At 36.6% G+C, this 10838-nt stretch overlaps 1 pseudogene; it reads right to left on the bottom strand.

The window, feature by feature from the left end:
- Positions 1–5122: 5122 nt before the first annotated feature.
- Positions 5123–6045, bottom strand: LOC121105166 (annotated as a pseudogene).
- Between the last annotated feature and the right edge of the window lie 4793 nt (positions 6046–10838).

Raw genomic sequence — 10838 nt, 5'->3', positions numbered from 1 at the left:
TGAGGACCATTTCTGAGCCCACCCCCATCCCTGAATCTATTCTTCCCGATGTACAAAGACTTGTGCCTCTCTGACAACTTGACCCTGAGAATCATTTTCTTCTACTCATTAAAACTATACTTCTGTAAGAACTCTGATAGTATAATGCAAGTGTTGAGTATAACTGATTTGAACATTTATTGACTGATTACTGTCTGTATTATATGCAAAGGGTTTTAAAATTTGATTTCTAATGAAATAATGCAATGTGAACCAAGTTGTTAAGTGGTTTTTTCATTGAGCGGTGCTTCTTCATATCCCTCAAGTTATACTACTTTAAGATGACTTCCTGTTTATTGATGCATACAAATGATCACATCAATGAATATAAACTATCCCAAAGTAATACATTTAAAAAAATGACATTTCAGACCTGCTGAGTTAAGATGGTGGAGGAGTAGGGAACCCCTTTTTCAGCTGGTCCCCTGAGTTGAGCTGGATAGGTACCAGACCAGCCTGAACACCCATGTAATCAGCCTGAGATGCAGGAAGATACATCTGGATCTCTACAAATGAACATCTCCAGCGATGACTATTGAGGTACGAAGCAGGGAGCCGTGAAGCCACAAACAGATATCGGAAGATAAAAGGAAGGGGGAGGGAGCTGCCGCGTTCGGGTGCTGGGAAGCGGTAGCCACCTGCACAAAAGAAGTTGTGGTCCATATATACAATGGAATATTACTCAGCTATCAAAAAGAATGATTTCTCAACATTTGGTGCAACATGGATGACACTGGAGAAGATAATGCTAAGGGAAATAAGTGAAGCAGAGAAAGACAATTATCATATGGTTTCTCTCATCTATGGATCATAAGAATTAGGAAGATGGGTAGGAGAAGAAAGGGTAAAGAAAGGGGGGTAATCAGAAGGGGGAATGGAGCATTAGAGACTATGGACTCTGAGAAACAAACTGAGGGCCTCAGAGGGGAGGGGGGTGGGGGAATGGGATAGACTGGTGATGGGTAGTAAGAGGGCACGTATTGCATGGTGCACTGGGTGTTATATGCAACGAATGAATCATTGAACTTTACATCAAAAACCAGGGATGTACTGTATGGTGAATAACCTAATATAACAAAAAACATTAAAAAAATCAACTCATTATTGCTTCAAGTATATAGAAAAATAATATATATAGTCACTCACACAATTCCAGTAAATCAGATTATCATGTACTCTGTAAAGATGATTACATTTCGATCATGAGATTTCTTCATTTGTAACTGAGAAAAGAATCAAGGAAGGGACCCACATATGCTTTGTCCCTAGAAGGTTCTGGATTTTTTGTCTGTGGCATCAGTATTTACTTCACTCTTCTTATTAAATGGAAAGAGCATTATGGCACTATTGATTTTGCATATGATGCCAGTATTAGACTCCTCTCTCCACTGCTCCTGTACCAAATCTGGGATCCTTCTCATATCAATTAAAAAGACCTTGCTGAAGCTGGGAAGGTTATAATTTTGGATGGGTGCCAATCAATAACCCAATCATAGATAGAAAGGATCTTGGTCATACTTTTGCCCAAGGCTTTATTCCTTGGAGTGGAATAATAGACTTAGAATAGGCAATATACAACTTATCCATAGTCATGGCCAGCACCTCTAATACTTCTGTTCCATTTGAATTATCAATAAACTGAAGTTGATAACCTGGCAGAAGTTGTCTTACAGACTATCAAGGGCACTTGATATCTTAATGGAGCAACAAGAAGGCACTTGTGCCTTATTAGGAGAAAATGTTGTTTCTATTAATTGTATCTGGTGAAGTAACATTAGAACTAAAATTTATAGGGCGCCTGGGCGCACAGGGTTAAGCGTCTGCCTTCGGCTCAGGGGAGTCCCGCGTTACGGGATCGAGCCCCACATCGGCTCCTCTGCTATGAGCCTGCTTCTTCCTCTCCCACTCCCCCTGCTTGTGTTCCCTCTCTCGCTGGCTGTCTCTATCTCTGTCAAATAAATAAATAAAATCTTTAAAAAAAAAAGAACTAAAATTTATAAAGAATAATATCAACGTATTAGCTGAAATAGGACACCAGCCAGGAGTTGGAGATTTTTTTGATCTCTTTAGTTATTTGCCATCAGAAATAGGATCATGGTTAAGACTGATAGGACAAACTCATTGATCACTATTAATCTTAATTATGTATGTTGCTATGTTAATCAAATGCTTAGTAAAAATTAAATCCTCTGCTGTAACTTTGCCCAACTGTGCAGCTTGTGTTTGCACAGATGACTATGTCAGATACTTTTCATCAGTATGGATTTTATGGACCAGAAGGCTTGGAGAAATTAGTCACAGGTCCTCCCCAACCCTGTCACAGAGGGACTAGATGGAACCAGGGCAGGTAATAAAACCACTCTGGCCTTTTAGGGACTAATATTACTCTACTGAGTAGGAACTTATGAGCAAAGGGGGAAAGATATGAAAAGAGTTGCCAGCAATGACTCCATCTTTGTTCTTCAGATTTTATCTTGTTAAGATATGAAATTGTACTGGACTTGCTGACTTGCCAACAGTAAGGTTTTATTTCCTTAGATCTGTTCTATTGCACTAAGTTTACTGAGCCTTTAGACACTTCCCGATTCAACATTCTTAACAATTTCCTAGATTAACACCTAATGTACATGAGGTTTGGGGAATATTATTATTGTTAATTGCTCTTTTTATGCGTCACGCTTGCTAAAAGGAAGGTGAGCATCTGATTATAGTCACTCAAGGATTGATTCACTTGAAATTGCAGGTGGCTTACTAAAGCCCCAGATGTGGAAACTGTTTAAGAACCATTTTCTGACCACCTCCATGTTGCTCGTTGTGCCTGACCCTAATGACAGTGTCCTTAAAACATCCGTCAAAGATTAAAAACTCCCCCGACATGGGGCTTGAATTCCTAGGTAGGTCCATCCCAGCGACTTTGGGACTAAGTAAATACATGACTGATTAGGGATGCTTTCATAGAAAGATTTTCATCAAAAGGGAAATATGAGAAGTGAAATGAGATGGGGTCATATATCCAGGGGTTTTACAGTGAAGCTGGGAGGCCTAAGGAGGTGAACCTGTCCTCACCCATGGAGCTATGAACTTTCAACGGGACCAAATCCCAAATATTCTAAACACTCAGGCCAAATACCTGCAGTTTGCTATAATAAGAGATCTTGCTTAGCACTAATTATATTCAGTCAAGATTGGCTTTTGCCACCAACACTAATGAAGAGTTCTTTGTAAATAATGTACAAGCATTCCCTGTTGCTTACAAAACTGATTTTTGCTCCCGAGTAGGATACTATGTGAGTTCCTTACCCAAATCTGTGTATCCTGAATACAATTCTTTGATCCCAAATAAATGCTCTTGCTTAATTATTGCCTCCTCACAACCGGTTGGACAGTATAAAGTTGTAAAAGCAGATCTCTAGAGCTTATTCATCTTACTTCTGTGATGCCCGTTGATTAATAATTTCTCATTTTTTCTCCCCTTGTCCTGGTAACTACCATTCTAATCTTTGACTTTAGAATTTGACTAATTGAGATATTTCATATAAGTGGGATCATGAATTAGTTCTCTTTCTGTGTCTGGCTTATTTCACTTAAAATAAGTCTTCAAGGTCCATCCATGTTGTTGCATTTTGCGGAATTTCCTTCTTTTTAAAGGCTGGGTGAGTATTTCATTGTATATACCACGTTAATTTAACCATTCATCAGTCGATGGACATTTAGGTTGATAGACATGTGTTTCTGCATTTCAGCTATCGTGAACAGAGATGCAATAAACACGAGAGGGCAGATATCTCTTTGAGATCCTGATTTCAATTCTTTTGGGTATATACTCAGAAGCAGGACTACTGGATCATAGGGTAGTTTATGTTTATTTATTTTTGAGAAACCTGAGTAATTTTTTAATTTAAAACTAAAGGAAAAAAGAGTGAGCCAATAAAGAATGAGGAAATATATTTTGACAGGGAAGCAACAGTTGGAAAGCGATTAGGCATGACACAGAGGGGAAATGTCAGTTCTAATTCCTAAAGCGTGGAGAATAGTGAGAGGGCAGACGGTTTCAGATGATGAGCTGTGTGAGCTTCTTTGGAGGCAATGTGGTAAACAGTGTATATTCCTCCAATGTAACCTTCATATCACAAAAGACGAACGCTTTACGTATAGCTTTCCATATTCCTTTTGGAAGCTTTTTTAACTTTTCAAGATCCTATGTATCTAGCTGTTTTTATTTCCTTGATTTCTATCACTTCATTTTTTGGCAAGACTTTGCTTATTTTAGTGACATTTTCTGTTAGCATTTCAATGTAGGTGTATGCATCTGGCGGGTTTCTTTTCTTTTTTTTTTTTTTGCAATACCAAAGTATCTGAAGTTTTGAGGACAGTTACCCATTTTCATCATCTTCCCTTTAACTTTGTGTATTTTTGAGAAAAGGCTTATCTGTAGCATTTACAAGTTTTGGTTATTATCAGTTTGATATAGTTACAAACCTTATAATTTTTGTTTTGGTCTTTTTGATGTTTTTCCATAATTGTAAGGTTATAACTCCCTTTGATGGAAAAATATTTACTTGAGTGCAGTAACTATTTTGCTTTCTTTAATACAGAACTGTTTCTATTTTGCCCTGAGGGTACATGGGAGTAAGTTTTTGCTGGTTTGTTCTCTGCTTTATTTTTAGTGCTTCACATAGTACCTGACTCTAAGAAACTACGAAATTCATATTTGTTAAGTGAATCAAGGGAGAAATTATTTGAAAGCTTCGGATTGGAAGAAACAATGACAACCATTAGTGTTTTGCTGGAAAATGTAAAAATTTTAAACAACATTTTTGTGTTTTGATATGTTCTGATTTGGAGATATGCTACTGTTTAATTGTTGTGTTTTGTTTTTTATTTTCCTAATTTGGAGGTAAAGCTAGGATTTAAGTTTTTAAAAGCTATTAACATGCCTATTTGTGGAAGGATCTTAAAAGACGTTTGTAAGGAAGATGTTACTAGGGCAGGATGAATGAGAGTGGATTGAATAGATACGTGACCAGGAAATTTGGCTCATGATATTTGTTCATCATATTTATTTATTTGGCTTCACATTCTCTTATTTCCTGGAAAATATCACAATTCTTCTAGTTGAGTTACTGAAGGCTTGTTTGACTTGCTTGTTCCTCAGTGTATAAATGAAAGGGTTCAGCACTGGAGCCGACAGAGGTAGTGAGCACCGTCACACCCTTATTCATGGCCACCGATTCCTTCGCTGAAGGTTTGATGTAGATGAAGATGCAGCTGCCATAGGTGATAGAAACCACAATCATGTGGGAAGAACAGGTGGAAAAGGCCTTTTCTTTTGGTGGTCAGAAGGGAATCCTAAAATTGTCTTGATAGATATAGATGTAAGACAGAACTACACACATAAGTGTATAAAGGAGGGTCAGCACAGCACAGATTATAACAGTCTGTTCCATGAACCACGTATCTGAACAAGAGATTTTCAGGAGGGAGATGCATCACAGAGAAAATGATCAATGGTATTAGAATCACAGAATTCCAGATTGAGGCCTAGGCTAAGTGGGGGATTATAATAAATAGACCAGCTACCCAGCAACAGAAAACACATCTTCTGCAGAATGTGCCACTCATGACGGTCACATAATGCAGGGGTTTGCAGATGGCCACATAGCGGTCATGAGGACATGGCTGCCAGGAGAAAAATTCGGTTACCGAAGAGGTCAGTAAAAATACCTGGCTGGCACAGGCATTGTAGTAGCACCCTGTCACCTGTGGCTATGTTATACAAGTACCTGGGAGAACAAGCAGATGTGAATGAGATCTCAAGAAGGAGAAATTTTTGTGAAGTAGTACATGGTTGTTTTAAGGTGGGAATCCAATAAGATAGAGGAGATGATGGTGAGTTCCCAGTTATGCTCAACATATAGGTGAGGAAGAGAAAGATAAAAATCAAAACCTGCAGTGGAGGTGTCTCAGTCCCAGCAGAATGAACGTAGTTACTGTGCTGTTTCTCATTGCTGATTCCTGGTGTCTGTTAAATCTGCATGTAACACTGAGACATTTTTATAGATTATTTTAACAACATGAACTCTATCATACTCGGTTTTTCTTATTTATTATTATTAAAAATATTTACAATTTATTTATTTATTTTTAAGATTTTATTTATTTTTTGACAGAGATAGGCAGCAGAGAGGAACACAAGCAGGGAGCGGGAGAGGAGAACAGGCTCATAGCTGAAGAGCCTGATGTGGGGCTATCCCAACTGGGTCACGCCCTGAGCTAGGCAGGCGTTAACCGTGTGACCCAGGGCAAAATATTTATTAACGCACACTCTGTAAAGACTTCTTTCACTCTATGGATCTGCATTTCATCAGAGAAAGATGCTTTCTGATTTTCAAAAATTCTCTGATGTATTTGCTTGACATATTGTTCCTTCTTAAAGTACTAGGATGTCAGTCACGTTGGGTTTACTATGCACATCCTGTAATTACTTGAAGTCTGTTCCAGCTCTATGATTAAAGGATTTTGCTTTCTGTTTTTGTTTATCGTATATACATTTTCTCCCACCGAATATCTCAAACTCCATCCTGTGTGCATATACACACACTGACACACATACGCACTTACACTCACAAACGTTATATCTTTACCTCCTCCCTCTAAGGTTTCTCTGTCCCTAAGTAATCACCTATCACTCGCAGTGGTGCAGAATATAGAATGTCTTAATGTGCAATACACTTTGTACAATATACATTTATACTTTCAGAAAGTGCTCTGATACACTTCAAAGATACTACAGATGATAGGTTTTTCTGATCCTTTTATTTTTTTAGTGTTTTCTTCATTTTTTGCCATAATATTTCCTCTGTATTCTCATCAATTCCTATATTTTGAAATATTTCAAGTGATCTTCACTAAATCTGTATCTTTAATTTATAATAGTTCTTTCTGATTCTCAGATGCAGCCTGACATATCTATTTGGACATTTCACATAGACTTCAAACAAATAAAGCGTAATCTTCTCTCTCTTTCCCCTCCCTCATCTTAATATGCTTTTTTCAAGAAGGATAATAGGCTACATTTATTGAACACATTCCACGTGATCGGTATTTTAGTAAACATTTCTCATGAAACATCTGTTCTCTGTCTTCAACTCACTGAGTAACTTCTATTCTTCCATTGGTCTTTAACTTCATCTTTAAGCCCTCTGCAGCTTCTGCAAGTCTGATGACTATGCTATCTCTAACCCTGATAACTGTGTACCATAGAAAACAATGCTTGCTGCTATTTGAACACTCAGGAGAGAATACTAATTTGTGGGGATCATAACATGTGTGTTTTTTCACCATACAATTAGCACAGCTCTATATACATTGTCAGCCATTCAATAAATGTTTCTAAATGAATTTATCTATAGCATACTTTTCAGAAATGTATGAAGCTATTTTCCTTTCTATTTGGTTTTTTAATTCAAAGCACTTTGATATTAATTTTGTTTATTTAAATTTTATGTTGGAATCTGTTGTTGGATTTTTCTTTTTTTACTTTTAAAGAAGATCAAGTTTTCTGCTTTTGCTTATTACTTTCATAGTGGATAAAAGAGAAACTGCCTTCTCTTTGCTCTGTCTTCTATTAAAATTCTGTTGATGCAATTTTTGCCACTGAAAGCAAGATAGTAATTCCTGAGGGCATGAAACTTTTGATTGAGTTTGTGTTAAAGCTCTTCCACAGATTGTTTTAAGGCATTGACAGTTAATTAGTGAGGACTCAAATATTTTCATTTTAAAATTAGTGTCTCTCTGGGTTTGGAATTTCCTACTATGAATTATGAAAAGTTTTCTCTGGGGACCCCAATTCACTTGTATGTGGACTACTTACTTTAGTGCATAAACTAATGTGTTGTTTTACTGATGTGGGACAGGGTCAGCTCTGTATAAGGAGCAAAAGCAGTTAAGACCTCAGGATTATGGTATTCGACAAAAGAAAGAACTGAACTTGGCTCAGGGTTGGCCTGACGGAACACTCTAAGGGAATCGAGAGATACATTCAACTACCGTTTTAGATCAAATTTGAGATGTGGGAGAAATATTTCTGCTGCCCATCTCCTACCTTCCTCCAGCCCTCTTTCTAATTTCTATCCTATCCCCATAGGATAGAGTTCTATGCTCTAAGAACAAGCTTTTTACCCCTTCTAAGGTATCATAAGGTATAATACAAGATTTAAAAAAGACTCAGTGAAATGTGACTAATTGGTTTTTGTTTATTCTACTTTCAAAACATATGTTTGACATGAGTTTAAGGATCTCTAATGAGGATGAAACTTTAGTCGATGTGTCATTCTTCTGGGAGAGTGAGGGTATGCTTATACAATTCTGTGAATATATATCTAATTTTTGATGTGAGATTGATGATACAGTTAATATATTTCTGGATAGCTATCAAATTTTACTCCTTTAAATGTCCTGTGTATTCTTGTGCATAAAAGTCTCTCAGAAAATACATTTATATATCTAAAGAAACCACATTCTAAAAATGAAAAAAATATGCTTTATCAAATACAGAAATTTATCACTCCCATATCCAATTTTTAAAAGATAGGTAAAACATGTTTTCCAGAGCATAATAAAACTCAAATGACATAGAAGTAAATACAATTAAAATGACATTTTTTCCTCACTTACTGTTACGCTGTGAATCATAGTTTCTGTTGGTTGTTGAAACACATGAGGCTTTAAAACTCCTAAAGTGAAAATGGTAGTTGGGATGAAGGTATTTATCTGAATTAATCACAACTCAAGATGCATAGACTTCACTGAAGTACCCATCTTCATCCAATTACATGGAAATCCTTGTTTGCTATTATAACCCCCTCACAGAAGGGAAAAAACTAAACAAAAAACAATAGAATTCAAGGCTGTGGAATGTCAGTAACCTTCTCCGGTTTCAAGAAAGGTGCAATTTTGATCTCTCAGGGCTGAGGGCACAGTTACTATATCTAACTAACTTTATTTGCTAAGAATGCAACTAAGTTTATAAACAAAAAGTCTCTGATGACTGAAGAACAGAGTCATTAATGAATCTTCTGAGAAATAAAATTGTGGTTAAAAAAAAAGTACACTAACTATGGCTTCTTTGGAGACAGTGTCCTTGAGACAGGAGGATGCAGCAGCAGATAAAAGGCAGTAGGGCAACTGAAAAATGTTTATAAAATAACTTTAGCTCCTTCTTGCTATCATATCACATCAACTGAGAGATATCACAAGGGAGGATCATAAAGAAACCACATTCCTCATTAACTTATTTGTTACAGAAATTGCTCTATTGTATTTGTGATATATTAGACAAGAAAAAGGAAAAATATGTAAAACCATTATAACCCGTACTGCAATTATATATCAAAATTCTAGGCTTTCCTCCCCAAATATATCAATGTACTTATAGATTTATTTAAAAATAAATGTTGGTAACATAATTGGTATTTTGGATATACATATCAATGTTCTAAACATATTCTAGATTAATGACATATAATTATATTTGAATCATTTATTATTATTAACTTATGTTCAATATCTTAATGTTCCTTCAGATCTTGAAATCAAATTACTATAGATCCATGTCCTTCAAAATTTGCCATGTGGGCACCTGGGTGCTCAGTCTTAAGCGTCTGCCTTCGGCTCAGGGCGTGATCCCGGTGTTCTGGGATCAGCCCATCAGGCTCCTCTGCGGGGCCTGCTTCTCCTCTCCCACTCCCCTGCTTGTGTTCCCTCTCTCACTGGCTGTCTCTCTCTCTTGTCAAATAAATAAATAAAATCTGAAAAAATTTTTTTTGCCATGTGGCCATGGTCTATTAATGTATGACAAAGGAGCCAAGAATATACAATAGGAAAAGGATGAGTCTCTTCAAAAACGCTGTTGGGAAACTGGACAGTCACATATAACAAAATGCAGCTGGGCCCATATCTGATACCATACACAAAAATCAACTTGAAATGGGCTACAGCCTTGAATGTAAGACCTAGAATAAAAAACTCCCAGAAGAACACATGGGATGTAAGGTCCTTGATATCAGTCTTGGCATTGGTTTTGGATTTGACACCAAACGTGAAGCAGCAAGAAAAATAAATAAGTGGGACTACATCAAACAAAAAACTTTTACCCAGCATAGTAAACCATTGACAAAATGAAAAGGCAACCTACTGAATGGGGGAAATATTTGGAAATTATAATCTGATTAGTATCCAAAATAATATATAGTATATAGTATATAGGGATTAGTATCCAAAATAATATAAAGAACTCCTACAACTCAATAGCAAAAAGAAAAAAAAAGGAAACAAATTAAATTAAAAAAATGGGCCATGGGTCGAGGATCAGAATTGATATTTTCTAAAGAAGACATACAAATAGCCAGCAGGTACACAAAAAGGTGTTCAACTACTAATTATCATGGAAATGCAAATCAAACCACAGTGGGATATTACTTGACACCTGTTACAGTGGCTGTCATCAAAAAGACAGGAGATAACAATTGTAGTGAGATGTGGAGGGAAGGGAACCCCTGTGCACTATTGGTGAGACTCTAAATTGGCATAGCCACTATGGAAATAGTATGGAGGTTCCTCAAGAATTTAAAAATAGTACTACCTAGAATCCAGCATTCCCATTCAAGTTGTATATCCCAAGGAAAGGTATTGAAGAGTATTGCATTGCATTTTTGCTGTAGCATTATTCACGATAACTGGGATTTAGAAACAACCTATAAGGCTGTCAAGGTATGAATGGATAAAGAAGATGTAGTGTA

Source organism: Ursus maritimus, unplaced genomic scaffold (assembly GCF_017311325.1).
Source record: "Ursus maritimus isolate PB19 unplaced genomic scaffold, ASM1731132v1 scaffold_248, whole genome shotgun sequence".
Classification (NCBI taxonomy): Eukaryota; Metazoa; Chordata; class Mammalia; order Carnivora; family Ursidae; genus Ursus; species Ursus maritimus.
Note: the sequence above shows the minus strand (reverse complement) of the source record. Positions and strands in the feature narration are given on the sequence as shown.